This window comes from Protopterus annectens, chromosome 3.part0 (assembly GCF_019279795.1).
Source record: "Protopterus annectens isolate FY-2018-M chromosome 3.part0, PAN1.0, whole genome shotgun sequence".
Taxonomy (NCBI): domain Eukaryota; kingdom Metazoa; phylum Chordata; order Ceratodontiformes; family Protopteridae; genus Protopterus; species Protopterus annectens.
Window position 1 is genome coordinate 1,361,804,730 of NC_056731.1, and position 20,488 is coordinate 1,361,825,217.

A 20,488-nucleotide genomic window follows, 5' to 3' on the forward strand; every position below is an offset into this window, starting at 1 on the left:
TCTACACTAATTTCATAACAAACCTTTAATGATAATAAGTGTGCAATAACAAATGCAGATGGGATTATCACTGCAATGAAAGGCACACATTTTATTCAGTAAATATGCCAAGGTGCAATAATAAATCACTTGTAAGCTGCTTTCAGAAAAAAAAAAGATCATTATCAAAGTAACCATATGCCATCATAATCATCAACCTTTAGACTTTAAAGAGGAAAAGGCCAAATTGGTCGAATATGGCCTCTCTCAAAATGCAATGGCTATCTTGCTAAATGGACTATTTTCACAACACTAGTACTATGCTCACTGAAGTAATTTATCACTTGAATATGAATAAAAAGTTTTGCAGTCATTACAACATTACACATATAATTAGTAAAGCGGTATGACTTGAGGCCAGCGGTCCCCTCCATACAGTTTTGCAAACAAAATGTGACATATAGTGCTAACACTTTAAAAAATATAAAGAAAAGTTATATGGTTTAATCTTCACAACATTAGTTCAGTTTACACTCCATAAAGATTTGTGTTGTAGCAACTAACAGTCATAGGGTGGGACAATGTCAGTCTAGGAAGATACATGGACATACTTGCAGAGAAATTTATTTGGGAAAATAAACTGAACTCATGCATTAAAAATACATAAATGTAAACAACTCTTAGTGAAAGATATATAACAAAAACTGCATATTGGAAAGCAGTAAGAATTAAAACACAAGTTATTCATTTTATTTATGGGAAATCACATTCAAATGTTGGTCTGCAGCTTCTCTGCAATGGTACATTTTCCTATTACACAGAAGCCCATTGTTCTCAATCATGTATCCGTGTGCAGCGAGCATAATTTAATGCAAGTGGTAGTTTTCCAACTCAGACTATAGTGCAATATATAACTACTCTGTTCATGATACCAAACATAGGTAACCTAAATTTGTTCAGCATTGTTACACATAAAATAACAATAAAAGAATGTTAGAAGCAACCTCTATGAAAAAATTGTATACTAATGTTATGGTAACCAAAGTACCTTACAAGGCTGTTATGCTTGTGACTACCTCTAATATTTAATGACAGCAAACCTATTTCCAAGTCTAAATAAAAAATAATAATAATAAAACGAGATGCACTTACACTGCATTTTAACTGTCCACTCTCTAAACTGATGCTTGATTTGTCACTTGCTAGCCAGATTATTGAGACTATTAAACGTTACTTTATTACCTCACTCATTCGTCTCTTAGTCTTCAGATGGTAAATGCTCATCTCCTGCACCATCAAAGCTTGTACTTCTTGCATTAGCTATGATTCCATTGTGAAGTACGACAGTTCTTGTTGAATGCTACAGAACTGAAGCTCTACAACCTACGCTTTTCACAAGCAGCACATCTTTTATGTGCAAACAGAATTTATCCGTGCAGCACTTCTTTCAAACCAAGCACTAGTCTCTTTGCATAGATGTGCAGATGCAGTTTTAGTGACATAATAATGTCAGTGAAAACTGCCCCTAAAAGAACGGCAACCTAGGCAGGCTGCCTAGTTGGCCTATCTGTAAGATCATCTCTACTTGCCTGTCTGTTTTTTTTTTTTTATTACAAACATCTAATAATGAATATAATACAGATGCAGAACTTGCTGTCATGTAACTTCCCTGCATTTTTTTCTCCAATATTCATGAAACTGAGCAGCATCAAAAGTTTTATTCATGCTATATTGTTTTAATACATTTATGCACAAAACATCATATACAACTCCTCACCTCTGAGTATGGAATTGCACTTATACAATGTGTCCCCAAAAAACTAATACATCTTTTTGATGCAGTTTAAAACAGTGGCACAGTACAGTTCATTTCAGTACAATAACACGTTTTAATGAAAGTCTTTCAAACCTTTAAGCTTCTCATGGCTTTTTATAGATGTCACAGGATCTGCTTCTGTTCTTTTGTGTTGTTGTTATCTTCTTCTAAAGCTATCTCTACAGAGAATGCATGGACTACTAGTTGGAGACTGTTTACCTTTCAATGAAGCCATGGTGAGTTCTTATTTAGAATGTTTAGTGTCTCAGCATTCTGCTAACAAACTGCAGCAAAGGCTACTGTGAGTCCATGGGAAAGTACAGTTGTGTAAGCAAATTTACCATGTCAGTAGATGCTCAAATGATCACTGCTTCAGTAACCTTAGTTATATGAGTTATACCCTACATAGGATATAACAGTTGTCCCACTTCCAAAGATTCAGGGCATCTTCCACTCGCCCAAACCTCAGTCAGCTTGAGCTGAGCTGACTAAAAAGACAGGTTTGGGTACCAAGCCCTTCAGAGCTTTCCTGCTAACAGAGAGAGGGAGAGTGGGCAATGAAAGGACAATGCCAGGAACAACAAAAAATAAATGTCCACACCCTGGCATAAACAACACACCAAAACAAGGGAGATGGAGGAAGGGAGCAGCTACTACAGCAGTGATCATCTTAACATCTACTGTTATGGTAAGTTTACTTACACAACTGTACTATGTTCATCATATTGATTACTTCTTCAGTAACCTTAACTATATGGGTAATTTACCCTACCTTACTACATTTGAGAGGAGGAAGGAGAAGAGTCCAGGAGGCCCTAGAGACTGGTCCTAGCAAAGCCTGATCTAAACCTAGAGAAGGAATCAAACTTACAGTGCTTTGTAAAAGTATGTACAAAGGAGCATCCTTTTTATATTTATGTGCTTGTATCTATCCTACAGTCCCACATATCATGCACTTTTATCTCTCCTGAAACTGTTCCCCAAGCAAAGTCTGAGGAGTCTTTGATGACTAACTGCCTTGGAACAGGGAGGGAGAAGGAGAGACCCAGATTTAAGGATATATGTTGTCTCCATCAAGTGATTCCTCTTCTGACAAACCCCAGCATTGAGATTTGAAAAGACAAATGGTATTTGTGCTGGGACCAAAGAGACTTCTTTCTCATGTTGAGTCTTGCCAGGGGTATCATGAGAATCATAGAATCCATGAGACTCAAATTCCTAGATATTCTCTCACAGTGACCAAAGTCTGAGTTGAAAGTCTTAGAAAGAGATCTAGATACATATCTATTTTTCCTGTGAAAGAAAAGCTCTTTGAACCCACGTGTCTAGGTGACATCCCAGGAACACAATCTTGTGTGATAGAGTCAAAAAAGACTTTTCAATGCCCTCATGAAATCCCAGATTGTGTAAGAGATCTCTCACTCAAATGAAAAATTACTGGCACTTTGAAAAAGACTCTACAAAAATAAGCAAGTCATCCAAATATGGAAAAAATGTGAAAACCCTGTACCCTACAATGAGCTATAACTGGAAAAGTGCTCAGACGTTCATCCATGCAGCTCTCATCCTCATACATTTCCACTTCAAAATCAGATCATCTTCATCTCCAAAAAAAGCATTTTCCATTATCACATTCTTTAACACACACCAGGTTTCTTGCTTTTCCCTTTCCTTCCATGTTCCCAATGTCTCAACTGATCTGTCTACAGATTCTTTGGGTGCTTTCCCTAGACATCAGTGAACATGATGTGTTTCTACTCACTTCTCTCACCTAATCTATCTTACTCCAAACGTACTGCCTTAAACCTGCCCATTTCTTTCGCCTGCTTCCATCTCTTTGCTGGAATGCCAAGCTGCTCCAAAGTGACTGGCTACCAATAACAGTCTACAGGTTCTGACATTCATCATGACCTTCTATTAAATAATGGGTAGAGTGGTAATGACAGATTAGGTAGGTGAACCAAGGAGGTTGAGTAATCATTTTAGGCAACATTAGTACTCATATCAAGTTGATATTATATAGTGCTTTACTCAATACAATTTACAAATATTATCTCATGAAACTTCCAAACAAACCAATAAAACAGCCGTAAAAAAGCAAAATAATAAAAAACGAATTGCTAAAAACACAAATTGACTTTATTACTCAAAAATCCAACTGGTAAGCACTTTCATTCCCTTCATGGAACAACTTTAGACCAAGTTGTATAATGAACACAATTATTTAAATACTTAATAACAATAATATGTGACCCAAAGCACTTAATGCCTTAACCCTTTCCTTCTAAGAACAATGTTAAAGTTTTCCCTGTCATTTAAACCAGAGTATGCACATGCATTCAGCCTGATTTGCCAGCAATATTCTTTCCAGTCCAGTTCATCTTCTGCATCAAACCTATGATCAAAACCATTAACTTCATCAATTATTACAAATTTGAAGCATGCCTTATTTTTTTCTAACAAATGTTTTTGCTTAACATGTTTTGCCAATGCATTGCTTATATCAGTCTTGTCTTCTGCTTTTATATGTTCATTCACTCGCATGTAGAATTATCTAATGGTTCTCCTTATATAGAATGCTGGACATAATTCACACAGAGCCCTGTATACCACATATTTGGACCTGCAATTATACAAATGATTTAACCTAATTTCTAAACTTCTTGCTGTCACTACAAAATTCTTAACTTCTTTCATATATTGACATAACTTACAACTGTTACATCTTTTCATCCCCACTTCCAACACATCAGGCATACTTGAGCATAAATTAATTTTCTTAAAAAAGTATTTTAGACTCCTTCCTCTTTTAAAGACAAAGACAGGGTCTCCCCCTATAACATTTTTAATTTCTTGAAAATTTATTAAGAAACTCCAATTATTCTTGATTTTATTTTCATCTACTGAATTGTCTAAAACACATGCTAGGGAAAAATCCTTTTCATCTTCTTTTGACTTGCTATTCACATTTGCTACCTTATGTTCCCTTACATTTTGTACTTCCATCCAAGAATTGTTAATAATGTCCTTGGGGTACCCTCTTTCTTAAAATTTCCTTTTAAGTTCTTTACATTCTTTTTCAAAAAATACTGCCTCTGTTAACCTGCTTATTCTAGTGAATTGCCCCTTCACTATGTTTTTTTTTTTTCAGGCTAAACTTATGCATACTATTGTAGTGAAGATAGCTGTTACTTTGCACTTTCTTTTTATAAATCTTAACTTTTAAGTATACATATTCAGGTCCAAAAAATTAATGTTGTCCTTCCTATAATTAAATGTCAACTGTGGATTCATTCACATGTTTAATAAAATCTATTTGTTCTTTTTCTGAACCCTCCCAAATAAAAAACAAATCATCAATAAAACGTCTGTATATGATGATATGTTTTGCAAAAACTGATTCTAAAATAACTTTTTTTCCAGTTCATCAGGAGTATATTTGCATAGCTGGGGGCCATAGCAGCCCCATTAGCGACATCATTTTCCTGGCTGTATGTATGGGAACATAAGGTAGCAAATGTAAATAGCAAGTCAAAAAAAGATGAAAAGGATTTTTTCCTAGCATGTGTTTTAGACAATTCAGTAGATAAAAGTAAAACCAAAGGAATAATCAAGAATAATTAGAGATTCTTAATGAATTTTCAAGAAATTAAAAATGTTATAGGGGGAGACCCTGTCTTTGTCGCTAAAAGACTTTTTTAAGAAATAGTTTAGTTTTTAGGTAACAGAAAGTTCACACCGGGGATCACACCAACAGCACTACTAGATAGGGGCCAAGGGTACTAGCTGCTAGTACAGGGGTCTAGGGAACTACCAAAGGGGCGGTGAATACCGCACAACATGGCTGGGCTAATATATGCCTTCGGGCAGATAGCCCAGTACCGACCTATGAACCTAAAAGGAATTTATGCTCAAGTATGCCTGATGTGTTGGAAGTGGGGATGAAAAGATGCAACAGTTGTAAGTTATGTCAATATATGAAAGAAGTTAAGAATTTTGGAGTGAGAGCAAGACATTTTGAAATTAGGTTGAATAATTTGTAGAATTGCAGGTCCAAATTTGGGGTATACATGCCTCTGTGTGAACTATGTTCAGCATTCTATATAGGAAGAACCATTAGAGAATTCTACATGTGAATGAATGAACATATAAGAGCAGTAGACAAGATTGATGTAGGCAAAACATGTTAAGCAAAAACATTTGTTGGAAAAAAATAGGGCATGTTTCAAATTTGTAATAATTGATGAAGTTAATGGTTTTGATCATAGGTTTGCTGCAGAAGATGAACTGGACTGGAGAGAATATTGCTGGCAAATCAGGCTGAATGCATGGGGTCTATATGACGCTATCAAATGGACTAAATAGCGAATGCTATTTAGTAGATCCGATACTGTTGAAATGGCAAAATAGCAAAGTCACGGAACACTGATTTTTTTTCCCAGGAAATAAAATTTGGTGGGCTGTCTTCAGGACTTTGCCATTTCCTCCACTATGGTGCGATCTCGGAGTTTGTATATTTAAGTAGGGGGGGTGTGGGGGCGAAGGCCCCCACTTAAATTTGTTTTTAAGTTTATTTATTTATTTTTTTTACGGAACAATGAATTTTTTTCCCTGGGGAAAAAAGTCACTGTTCCATTTGTTCGATATTTTGTTGTTTCAATATCAGTGCGATGAAATAGCATTCGCTATTTACATCATACAATAATATGATATAGACGCAAATGCATGTGTATACCCTGGTTTAAATGAGAGGGAAAACTTTTAAGTTGTTCTTAGAAGGAAATGGTTAAGGCATTAAGTGCTCTAGGTCACATGTTATTGTTATTAAGTATTTAAATGTGTGTTCATTATACAACTTGGTCTGAAGAAGTTCCACGAAGGGAATGAAAGTGCTTACTAGTTGGATTTTTGAGTAATAAAGTCAATTTAAGTGTTTAGCCATTCATTTTTTATTATCAATTTACAAATTTACAAATATGTAGGACCATTTTAAAAAAAAATCACCCTACAAAAAATGACAATAGTAAGGATAACTGAATAAAAATGGAATCTAGCTTTCCAAGAATAATATAACATTAAAGTCAATTTACAACCAACAAATCTATAAGTTTCATGTGAAAGCATTATAACTGGCTCAGTTTAAAATATAATAGAGCTAGAAATTAAAAGAATAAATAAATAGAAAGAAAAGAAAATTTAAAAAGTATTGATGAAGTTTGAAATCTAAAATCCATTAACTTAAACAAGATTTTCAGGCATAAATATTGCAGAAATCCAGTGTACTAACATCATTAAAACCTGATAATGTTTAAAATATAAACAAATGTGGGAAATATGTTTAAATGCATATGTTTAAATGAAAACTACTATCTTTTAAAAACCCAAACCCTAAAGTGAATTAACTGTCATTAAATGTCTCAGCTAAGGCAGAAGGCATACTCTGTCTAAAGAAATGACAGAAGCATCCTGCTTAAATCTAGGCCTATACAAACTTATAGGTTTTCCTCAGCTTCCCATCCTTTGACCAAATGAAAATTGCATGACATGTCAACTCATCAAGTACACTTCTCCAGTCTACAACTCCCCACTGTTATTCACATGAAACCACTGTTTTGGGGATCAGCAGTGGCTCAAATTATTTTCGGATTTCTATGTTTGCCCATGGTTGTTCAACAATGAAATTGATATATTTAAGTCAGGGTGAATCTCAGCCCTGAAAAAAAACAGTTTTTTAATCCAGTTAGGATTCCATCTGGTTTGCTTCATCTAGTTGTATATTTTACAAGTGTTAACTCAACATGTCATAGTATAACTTATTTATTTCCCTCTTTATACTACTTGTAGAATTGTAGAATTCTTGCAGTAAAAAATATCTGAATGAAAACTATCATGTCTTAATAAGAAACAAATACCCCTACATCCCTCAGACCAGATGTTGATATAGATATGGAAATGCACTAAATGCAGTCCAGAAACATGAACTGAAAGTACAAATTAATTTATTCTCAGAGTGTCCTGGATACAGACATAATGAGTGGATGCAAAACAGATGCATGGGGTACAAGTGTCTTTTGTTGTATAGAATGAGCTTGTAGCAAATTCCAAACCATCATTTCCATACAAAAGAAAGAAAGCATCTCTTAGTAATTTACATTAGTAAAAAATATACTCAGAAACAGTGTGTATTGTTTACAGACTCAAAATGATATGTAAATGTATATAAGGTAAGCAGGGCAAACAAATGTAAGTCATAAACATTCATCACCACTTTAAATGATAAAAAATATATAAAACATAAAACGCCTCTCACAGTCTTCTCAAGATAAAAACCTGCTTTAATGTAATACTATTAGAGTATGTCATCCAAGTACAAGAAATCACAGTTGCATTTTATTCAGCCCTTATCAGACCCATCACTGAGTATAATTTCCCAGGCATGACATATGCAACAGCTGGAATGCCCACAAAGGTCCTTTAAAAGGAGAATTCAAGGTATAAACACACTGTCCTATATGGATCACCTTAAAACCCTTTCTCTATACTCTGTCTCCTACAGGTTATTGAAAGGCTATCTATACCTGGCATATAAGGCATCCTAAGATCTATGTCTGATGGACTATTTGCATGTCCTCAAAATAAACAGCATCAGAACCAACAGGTCCAAGGATTTAAATTTTGCTAGTGGCATAAATAAGACATGTTGGTGAAACAGATATGTGTCTCAGAGGTCCCCCATGCTCTTGAACAGGCTCACCATCAATGCGAAGCAGAGTCCATCCCTTACTTTATTTAAGCATAACCTTGACCAATGGATGGGAAATCAGAAATTCACCCTGGGTTTGCTTCCACCCACCCCCATGTCTCTGATAGAGGCAGACAGTAATGCCAAAAATAAAATCCCCCCACATAACTTCTAGAAACTTTCCTAACTAGCATACCCCTCTCCTAATAAATACCCATGATACACAGGGACACAATTGGGATGGATTGTATGGCTCTTATAAAGGCCATGATGGCCATTAACCTAGTATATAACTATGAACCTATGAAGAGCTAAGTTATAGCATACAGCATTTAGTAAGAGATTATCAACATTACTTATTTGTATCAAATTATTTGTATTTTATATTTGTATTTATTCTGAGTATAGGGAATGTAATCTATGTAACAACGTTTGAACACTTAATACTTGATTATTATTTTTATTTTTAATTCTTGTATTTTTAACATTTGATTTTTATCTATTACTATTTATTACTCACATAATTTATTCGTGGTACCCCATTGTAATATATATTGCACACTAAACAGTGTTATAAGAATCAATCACTAAAAATGTGGTTTCATGGGACATTAACATATAACAATATTTATTTATTTATACACGAATGCTTTGTGATTTTCAAATGACATATCTTTTAAATAACATATTTTTCAACTACAACATATTTAACAAAAGGTATTTTATTTAGGATTTTATGTATTTCATACAACATCTTGCTCTTTAATTTTAAATTGGTCACCAATTAATTTTAATTGTAACTTGACTGGTTTTAATTTATGAAGCACATGATCTCATTAAGAGACTTACAAATAAGGTTGTTCTGCCCTGCATTTTCATCTTGATAAAGCTCAGTATTGCACTGAGCGATAGCGCTTGAGAGAAGGATTTGGAGAAATTTATGTCGTGTGTTTGAGAGAAGGACTTGGAGAAATTTATGTCATGTGTTTGAATAAACTTTTTGTGGAGATTACCTTTGGCTTCATCACTGTTTCATGCTGCTCTTCGCTGCCTTGGATTATACTTTTCACTTGGTCTTGGTTTCAAGCTTTTTGCTGTGTTCTCATTAACCTAGTATATAACTATGAACCTATGAGCTTAGTAAGGCCTTAGTATGTCTAGGCAATTCAAATTCTATATCCCATTTCAAAAGAAAAAATCCTTAATTACAATCATTTGCTCTCCCAACATTTCTCACAAAGTACTCTGATGGAAATTTTTTAAATCTGCCATTATTCACAAAAACATGCTCCCATTTACCTCTGACTCTATCTCCTTCCAATCAAACCTCCAGTATTTGCTGCCTTCCAGAGGAGAAGCTCCCCGAAGTCTACATGGGGTATAAAAATACCTATGTCACAATATGGGTTGCCAAATGGCTCACTGACAGAACCCACACAGTAAAAGTTGTAGACTCTAAATCTGACTTCAAACCAGTGACAAGTGGAGTACCACAGGGTTCAGTCCTGGGACCTCTCCTGTTTGGTATCTACTTCTCTGAAGTACAGGCTAACACAGAAGGTCTCTGGCTAATGAAGTTTGCAGATGACTGTAAACTAGGAGCCATAGCCGAGTCCCCAGATGATGTGGACATCCTACAGAAAGGCCTCACTGAGACAGATGCCTGGTGTAAGAGGCATGGTCTCGAGCTCAGTGCCAAGAAGTGCATTGTCATCCCCTTTTTTAAAAACTCTGTACCCATGAACTACCACATAAACGGCAGTCTACTTAACACCAAATGTGTGATTAGAGACGTTGGGACCCAGGTGGATAGTAGTCTCTCCTTTGATAATCACATTGCCACAGTAGTGAGGAAATCCTTCTATGTGGCACACCTCATCACAAAAGGGTTGTCATCCAGGAAAAAAGAGGTCACTCTTCCCCTCTACTCGGCACTCATTAGACCCATTATAGAGTACAATGCCCCTTTTGGAATGTACCTCACAAGACATCTGCAGCAGCTGGAAAGGCCACAGAAGTACCTCACAAAGAGAATTACTGGCCTCAAAAAATGCCCTACAGTGACCACCTCAAAAAACTCCAGCTTTACTCCGTAGCATATCGCCTACTCCGAGGTGATCTCTGCCTAACATATAAAGTTATGTCAAACCCAGAGCTGTTGGACATGCTACAACTAAAGAAATCCCAATCCCTCTGAGCTACACACTCTAGGGACCTAAAACTTGTCACCACAATAAACAGGACATGCTGGAGGGACAGATTCCTGTCCCAAAGACTTCCCATACTCTGGAACAGGCTACCCATCTATGTCAAGCAAAGTTCTTCATTAGCACTCTTCAAGAAAAATCTTGATGAGTGGATGGAAAATAGGAAATACACCCCAGGGATCACTTTTGTGGCTCTGGTCAACAGGGGCACAGGAAATTAACTTTCTTTGGTGGCGTAAGCCAGGGAACCTTGTTGGCTAGGCTTACTTAGGCCCTTGGACCAATAGCCTAGTACCTACCTATGAACCTATGAACCTATGTAAACACTTTTGGACTTTGCTGTGTATTTGGGAGGCACATAGCTGTCCTCCCATTTGTTCATTTGGATATTGCCTTTCCATTCTCTCTTCCCAAACTTTTCTAACCACCTCTGTTTGATTTATATAGTTATCATGCAATATATTACATGCCATACTAACTATCCCTTTTTAACAGCAGTTTTTGTTCTAGATTCAACTAAACACCACTAAAGTGATTATGATAGAATGCCTTACATGCTGCAGATAATTTACTCTTAGCCACCTCCGTGACATAAGAGTGTAAAGCCCTGACAATGGTCCAGATGACCCAAGTCCGACTAGCAGCTTGGGTGCTGGAGGAGCTGAACAGAGACATGAGAGGAGTAACAGGGCAGTGTCTACTCAAGTTTCTCAGTGGGAAGGTATGGGCTCATGATGAGACATGCATATAACATGTCATACTTCGGTGGAGACCAAGGATCATGTTCAAGAGTGGTGCAATCATAAGTGTAGTAGGGAAGTGTGGCACTGAGTAACCCAGCATTTTCTCTTGTAGGAATGTCCATTGCATGCCCACTCCATTTGACCTACCCACTATGCTGATGCAGGTTAGAGTGTAATACACACTGCCAGCCACCATCTTTTGTGAAGCAGCATCAGTAGTAAAAGTGTCCATCCCCTCAATGCATCCCTACCTTGCATACAAGCCCCACCCCCCAACTATTGCCAAATTAGCCGAGATGTCTGGCACTCTCATCATGTTTCTGCAGTTGACTACAAGTGCAGATACGTAGCTGCCGCAAATGATTGTTATTGCTTGCTGCATCTCTCATATAACATTATACTGTTTTGCTGACTCTGGAAAGCTACCATTTTAATGCATACTAGAAAACCTAAAATGTTATAATTACAATAACTTTTTAACTTGCAAGTGTATTTTTTTCATATTATTCTATCACACTGATATTATACAATGTGCACGCTGTTTACCTGTTACGCAGTCTACAAGTGTATATACTTTGTTTTAAAGTACTGCATTGCTTTTGCTCAGTGGCCATAATGTTGCTCTCCTATACCTCATTTTTTTCTTTGTCCAATAAGCATCTTAAATAAAGAAGTAACTAAAATATCGGCAACTATCTGCTGTATTACTTACTTTATTATTATTATTATTTTTTTTTTGCCTGGTTTAGTCCCACTAAACCTGTAGGGTGTTTTCAGGGGAACCTGGGATTATACGTATTTATATTTGTGTTTTCTGCTGCATGTTTTTGTAGCTACGGGTAATAGAGTTGTTACTTACATATATTTCTGAGTTTGTATTTCCAGATAACAAGTCTGGACTTCAGATCATAGAGGACACTAGATAGAATGTCTCATTTCTTCCATCACTTGGTAGACAGAAATTAGTTGACAAGACATTTGAAAACTAGGTTTTTGTGATGTCAGTGTGTGCAGTTATTGATTCTGTTGAAACATTGCTCTAATCTGTATGGATGTCAGTGGGGAAGACTTGAAAAAAATAAATAAATGAAGCAATGTGGTTACTCAGTGCAGAATCAACAAGCAATAAAGCTCTCTATAGACAGCGTCCGGCAGCTCTGTAGTGGCAGTTTCAGAGACTTCATTAGTATTACAAGGTTCTGATCAGACAACTTTACAGCAAGTGATCCTTAACCTAGATAAGATAGAGGGAAATTTGATTTGACAAATACTTAAAGAATACCTCAACAGAGTTTAAAGATATTGAAACCTCTTTCAGTCTATTCTAATGTAATTGTGGGTATCCAAAAGGACCAAAAAGAACTGAAACATATATGGTGAATATTCAAGTAAAAATCAATGAAGTGTAAGCATAGGGCAAAGTTAGCCAACCCAAAGGACAGACAGCCAAAGAAATGTGTGCTTGGTTGGGATTCCAGAGAGGGTGGGAAAATTATGTTAGTACATTTGTGAAGAATTTACCTGAACTGATGGGTAAGGGTGATGGAATCTAAGTGCAGAGGGTTTACAAACCAGGGCCACAAGAGACTGTGACACATGATTTTCTTGTTTGCAAACTTTGTACTGAGACAGAAGATTTTATTGTGAAAACTAGGTACCAGATTGTTGTATAACAACTGAAAAGTATTCATGGGAAGTTTGTTCACAAAATACAAATCTGCAGAGTTAAAATAAGTAATGTTTCTGCTGGTATGTCCTTCCTTTTTCAAGCATTTCTTCCCAGGAAGTACCAGTACCTTATCTGATTCTCAGGACGAGCTTGAGATGATTTTACAAATGGATGACATGAGAGAGAATGGATCAATTACAGTCTTCCAGAGATTACTTAGACAGAAAACAGACAAGAAGCATTTGAGAAAACACCCTTTCCATTACCAGGAGAAGGAGCTAATATGTTCTGTTGTTTGCTAGACATTTGGACTGATGTAAAAGGTGATGAGAAATTATCCTTTTCAAGGCTATAGTTCTCTGGATGACATGCACTTATGAAACATGTCAAGGGAACCACCATAAATATTGTTAATTGGTCTACAAAGTTTTGTATTATGTGTGCTGCAGGTATGTAGCCAATTACTTAACAGTGATGTCTGGTTGACAAGTTTTTTTACGGGTAATCAACTTAAAGGCCTTTGATGGATCATGGCAAGAAAGGATGCATAGAAAACGCCCAATAACATATTTATGTCTTGCTGATCTAGTATGCAGCCTTGACACAATATAATATTCAGCACACACACACACACACACATATATATATATATATATATATATATACATATATATATATATATATATATATATATATATATATATATATATACTGGTGTTAAAAGTACTGACTAGTTAATATCTGGCAAATCAGACAGGTTTCTGTGGGGCATAGTTACTATAATTGATCTAATAAATAGTATTTAAGTTATGCCTATTATGGGAACAGTCATTAACTGTTATGAATCAAGGATATCTTTGTCCTGTAGATATCCCATGAGACAATGGCTATCTAATGGAAAAGGTCTCTCCCATCTGTGTGATGAGGATGGGGGGATGAGGTGTCAGTAGGAAGGACCATGGTTTTTCAATACTTGTGAATTAAATGCATATTGGTTTTCATACATTTGGATAGAAATTTGATTTTTTTATGCTGAGACTGACTGAGAGGGACAATACTAATGGATACATGAGAGGCATGTGCCAGTTTATGTTTCCAGGAAGACTAAGAATCACATCTGCATTGAGGAGGTAAGGTGAGTACCTAACTGACAGCCCAAGATATTGCTAAAGCTCTGGCCATACCCACACTGGGCAACGTCACTGGAGTAATTATATTAGTATTCCAGAGTGCAAATGAGACAATATGGCAGGTGAGGTTTAATGCCACTGACAAATTGGGTATAAATTATTATTGTTCCATTATTGGTATCCTTAAAATTAGAGCAGTATCAGTTCAGGACATACTGTTTATTTAATATAGGTTTGATGTTGACATTTATTTATTTATATACACATTACACATTATTTATTTATTCAATTAAATATGTATTACAGATAGATTCATATAAATATACAACTTACTTATAAACATATACAACTTACATATAAACATATACATATGCATATATACAACCTTTAAATAAAATATATGGTTGCACATGGATTTTTTTATATATAGAGAAAGATTATGGGGAAATGTTGGCAGAGTGATGTTATTTATTTACAACATTTTTGCTTACATTTTTATTTGAATAATATTTTTGAATAATTGATGTTCAATGTATCTAGACCACACTCAGTTTGGTTTTGTGAAGGGCAGATGCTGTCTCCTGAGCCTGGCAAACTTCTTTGAAAATATTACAGAGGTTGTGGATATTGGTCTTTCAGTGATGCTTATCTTGACCTGACCAAGGCTTTGGACACTATGGCCCCATGTGGTATTGTTGAAAAGTTAGACAAATTTAATGCAAACCTCTAAGTTGCCTGCTTGATTGCAAACCAGCTATCCAACAGATCCTAAGTAATAAAACTTGCTAGTACTATCTCTGAATGTAAACTTGAAACTAGTGTGGTAAGACAGGGATCAGGTCTGAGTCCTCTCCTATCTGCCATTTATTTTGCAACCATCCAAGCCAATATCCTTAAAGTGTGGTTGACCAAGTTTGCTGATGACTGCAAGCTTGGCACTGTTATCTGCTGATACTAAACTGCTCCAACAAAGGCTGGAATATGCAAATTCCCAGTGTTCTGAAAACAGTCTCAAGCTAACTGTAAAAATGTGCTTAATACTAGTGTTCAGCAAAAAGCTGCTCCCACCACATACTTTATAGGTGGTACTTCTCAGATAATGCTGTCTTTCATTCGATCATCATATTTCCACCATAGTCAGGAAATACATGACCCACTTAATTGTCAATTACTTTGCAATGCAAGAAGCCTGAGTAACAAAATTGATGAACTTACTGGCCTAATAGCGTGAGACGGTTTTCAGATCTTTGCTATCACTGAATCATGGAACTCAACTTATTATCATTTGAAAGGCTTCATCAAATATGAATGCTTAAGGGTAAATTTTAATGGTGCAGGAGTGACTTTATGGGTCCACAAAAGTTTGCCTTCATGTCTTGTAAAAACTGTAATGTTTTATGAACAAGTGTTTTCAAAATACTGGCTCCTAATCACAATAATAGCATTTTCATAGTTTTAAGCTATAGTACTCTAAATATGTCTACTATGGAGATTTGGATTACTTGACAAATTTAGCAAACACCTTTGAGAATAAGAAAATATTTTACTTTTTGGTGATTGTAATTACCCTGACATAAAGTAGAATTCCATGTCAAATAACTGATGTTTTGAGAAAGAACTGCTTACTAGTAATATACAAGGTAACAATATTTTAAATCTAACTGTGACTAATATTCCAAATAAAATACAGGATTTAAGAGTGACATGTCCCCTAGGTTGTTCTGACTATAATTTAATTACATTTCAGATGGAACTAAATATATGGAAACCGTTTCATGGTAAAACTTATACTATACATCGGCCAGATTATTGTAAAAGTTTACTGAAATTTCTAACACAGGCTGAATTTATCCATTAAATCTCTTGGACTATCAATATGGGTATTCTGCCTTGGAGAAACTGCTGAGCAGCTGTGTTAATGAGTCCGTTCATTTGGGAAATGTTAATTAATTTCTGACATGGTGGAATAAGTCCATCATAAGGTTATATAGGAATAAAAAAGACACTACAAAATCCTAAAAAAACTTTCCTACTAATGTAAATAAGAACATTTTAACTCAACTTGTAAAAAAATAAAATCAGAAATAAAGTCAGCTAAGATTAACTATGAAATTATTATAACTGGTAAATCCACAAATAAAAACATTTTACAAATATATTAACTCAGATACAAGGTCATCATCTATCGAAGTTATTTTGACTAATGATGTAGTATTAACTGATGCTTGTACTAGAGCATTTCAGTTTAATAAATATTATTCTATTGTAAGTCAGGATCTTGGTTCTTCTGGTCACATTTACAGATCAGATAACTGTCTCAAGACCTCATCCTCTTTTTCAGATTCTATTATTAGGAATGCCTTCTCCAAACTTAAAAAAAATCATCTACAGGTCCAGATAAAATATGTAGTTTTTCTTCACTATGCCCATTTTATGATTTATTTTTAATAAGTTACTAAAAATGTCATTTCACTATATAATTGGAAGGTATCTTGCATTATCCATGTCCACAAAAAGGACAGTAAATATATCATTAGCAATTATAAGCCCATAAGTTTGACATCTCTGGTCAGTAAGTACTTTTAAAGATGTCTACTAAAACTAATACATAACTCAGGCTTCAGATTAACAGTTAAAGATATTGGCCAACACAGCTTCATAAAGCAAAGTTCTACCATGAGTCACTCAGTATGCTTTTGCTATCAAATAACAATGGCTTTGGATATGGGTTAGTCTCCAGATATGATCTTTTCGGACCTTGCCAAAGCATTTGACTGTCTGCCACTGTGTTCCATTCACAAACAACTTACTTGAGTCTAACATTAATTGTTATATTGTTAGATGGATCATGAACTGGTCAACTGACATCATTGTGTGAAGATAAGTAAAGTTCATTCAGATATTCTGCCTGTAACATCTGGGCCCAGTGCTGTTTAATCTTGTTTTTTTTTCCCATGTATTCCAAGGAACACCAAATTTTGGGTCCAAAAACATGCCAATTATTATAAAACTGGTTTTATAATACAAAATAAAGCTGATGCCAATGATCTTATTGTATATTTTTGTCCAATTTGTAAGTGCCCAAAAGATATTAGAATAAAATTTATCCTGGATAAGTACAAAATTGTGTATTTCTCAAATAAATTAAAAAATTCCCTTCTATTTGACAAGTTTATTACTAGAAGAGGCCAAGGAATATTAAGATATTGGCATTACTATTGCATCTGATTTAGCTTTTAACCATCATAACAGGGTTTATCATTACTATAGCAACTAAATATATGGGTTACTTATTTAGAAATCTTTCAACCAGAGATGAAAAATGTTTTTGTTATGGTATATATAACTTTCAGGAGACTCATTATTGAGAATAATAACATATTTTGCATGTACACTAAAACTATATTAAAAAATTAGAAGTTGTCCAGAGGAAATATACTAAGAGAATTCTATCATTAAGTCACTCAGATTGTGGGGCTAGATGTAAGTATGTAAAACTGTTTTCTTTCTGCTACATGCACATTTGGAGTAAACCGATACTGGCATATAATATTATTTAATGACCTGTTTTCCAGATAATGTACAACATAGTATTCTTTAACTGTACAAAGATGTTTAGACACTATAATATGGCATTTGTATCAAAAGTAGGATGATTTAGTGCTAGGAAGTCACGTGTTAAAGGCAAAATCAACAGTTTATAGAACAAGATTCCCTTCTGTATAAACAGGTCCAACAATCTAGAGAATTTAAATCAGCCTTAGACACCTAGGCCAGTGAAACAGCCTTTGAACCATTTCTTGAGGAATCAGTGTTTCTTGATTGTCTTTAGGCCTGAATGTGGTAGTTGAACTTATGAACTAAAGGAATATCTTCAAGATCCAAATAAGTCATCTTTCTACTGTACTCTTCCCTTATCTGACTCATCATTGAATATAATTCCTCCTTTGGGATGTACAAAGCCAAGCAAATCACTGAACTTGAAAGACCTCAGTGATTTTTAACCAAAAAATTAAAAGACTTAAATCCTTCAGCAATCCTGGTAAGGTAGACACAACTATCTTTATACTCAGTAGTCTCCAAGGTGATATGTGTCTTGCTTTTAGAGCCATGAAAGCCCCAATCCTATTTGACTGACTGTTTCTTCACAAAGCCGGTGACTCTAATAACATCTATATCAGGTATCTAAATTTACATCAACAAATAAAAAGACTTGCTAGAGGACAGGTTCCGAAATCAATGTATACCCAGTCTATGGGATAAGTCACCACTACAGGTTAAGCTATGTACCACCTTGTCTACCTTTAAGAATAGTCTTGATGATTGGATGGTAGACACAAAGTTTACCAGGGTCATCATGAACAGCTCCACTTGATTTGAGAGGTGAGCACTATTAAGTGTTCATAAAGTGAGGGAAGAAACTTTTAAGTGTGTCATTTTAAAGGTGTATATGGCTAGGTATCATATTGTCCCTGTGATTGTTTTCCTAGTATTGTTCCTATGTTCTTTTAATCCGTTTCTCATTTGTTTTCTTCACTTCTGTGGTGTACTTTACTACTCACAGCTGGCTACAGCTGGAATAGCTGACATGGTCTTCCTGATCTTACTTAATTTTCCTTTTGCTTTGACCCAACGTCTGCCTTAAGCTCTGTGGTGGTACACATATTGTATTCATGTGTAAGAATAAGACTTGGGTCTCTTTCATCACAGAATATTTGAACCTATTTCACACTGCACAAAGCCTGGAAGAAAATGACTGCTTAGACTCATGTAGTCTGTTTTGTAGGAAGTAAATCGTGTCATATAGGACACACACAACCTGACATTTTGGTTTTCACTCTCCCTTTGACCCATCCAACCCATGATTTACCTTTCATGTATACTCTAGACAGTAACAATTTGTAATACTGGGATTCAGAATGCCAATTTTTGCAACGTGAAGACCGAGTGGCCGAAAATACAGACCTATATATATTAAGTCTGCTATTGTCATTCCTCATAATATTCCATTTTCTCAACATTATGGCAATATTGGAGTTGCTATACAAACATTTGGAGAGTGTGGGGGTGGGGGCTTGCTTCCCTGAAACAAACAATTTTACAGGAGATGAGTGGTGATCAATATTCACTCTTCTCCTGAATATTCAGTCTTTTTTTTATCTTGTCAATACTTGCATTGTGAGTCTCTACATTTCAAAATGGAGGTCTTTAGACAGTCTACTAGTTTTATCATCTTAATAAAGAGATCATACCTGCATATCTCTCAACTGTCCCCATGTTTGTAAAATGCCCCTAATTTTGCCTCTTATTTTTGTCCTGTCACTAGTAAAAATTTTTCTGATTTTTTGGTAAATCACTGAGTATTAGATTTGATCAATAATGCAGGCATTTGAGTTTAATTTTTCTTATTGTTCAGAAATGCATGTTGATGCAAAAATGTTTGTTGTTTTAATGTAATAAGTAAATTGGGTTAAAATGTAAAATTTGTCCCTGTTTTGTGCCTTTGTCCCCCTCACATTATTTTTGGCTTTGTCTCTGATTTTTCATCAAAGAAATTGAGAGCTTTGCATGTCTGTTATCTTGACCGGCTTGGTCCTCCTTATTGAAGTCCTTACATTAATTCCAGATGTCATACTTAATCAGTTGAACATATCCGAATGCCTCATCTCAGCAAACTAATGCCAAGACTAGTCATTACACATAAGTGGAAATCTCCATCTAGAACTTCAAAACTGGATCAGAAGACAAAAAATATACTGTAGATTTCAACCAATGATCTCTCTCTTATACAACATGGAAACATTTAACCTTACTATGGGCCCATCATCACATCTGATACTTACTGACATTTTCTAATGCTCTGAAAAATATCACTTAAATATGATGAATATTAACAACATTCATATCTCGATACTTCAGTCCAAGCCATGAATAAATTCTCATTCAAATGTGACTGAAAAGATCCATTAATACAGAGTTCTTCCCACCTGGTTACTTATATCTTACTGCTGGCTTTACCTATAAGCATACTGGGGGAATACTGTCTGTCATTGCCATTCATCAAATAAATGACACCATACATATTAAATCATTACTAGTAAATAAAACCAAGTAAAGTCACTGTGGCAAAAATGTGGGTTGTTCTACCCTGGTCATGTATAAAACACATGAGGTTTCAGTTGGATGACTCTTCCACTTTCCG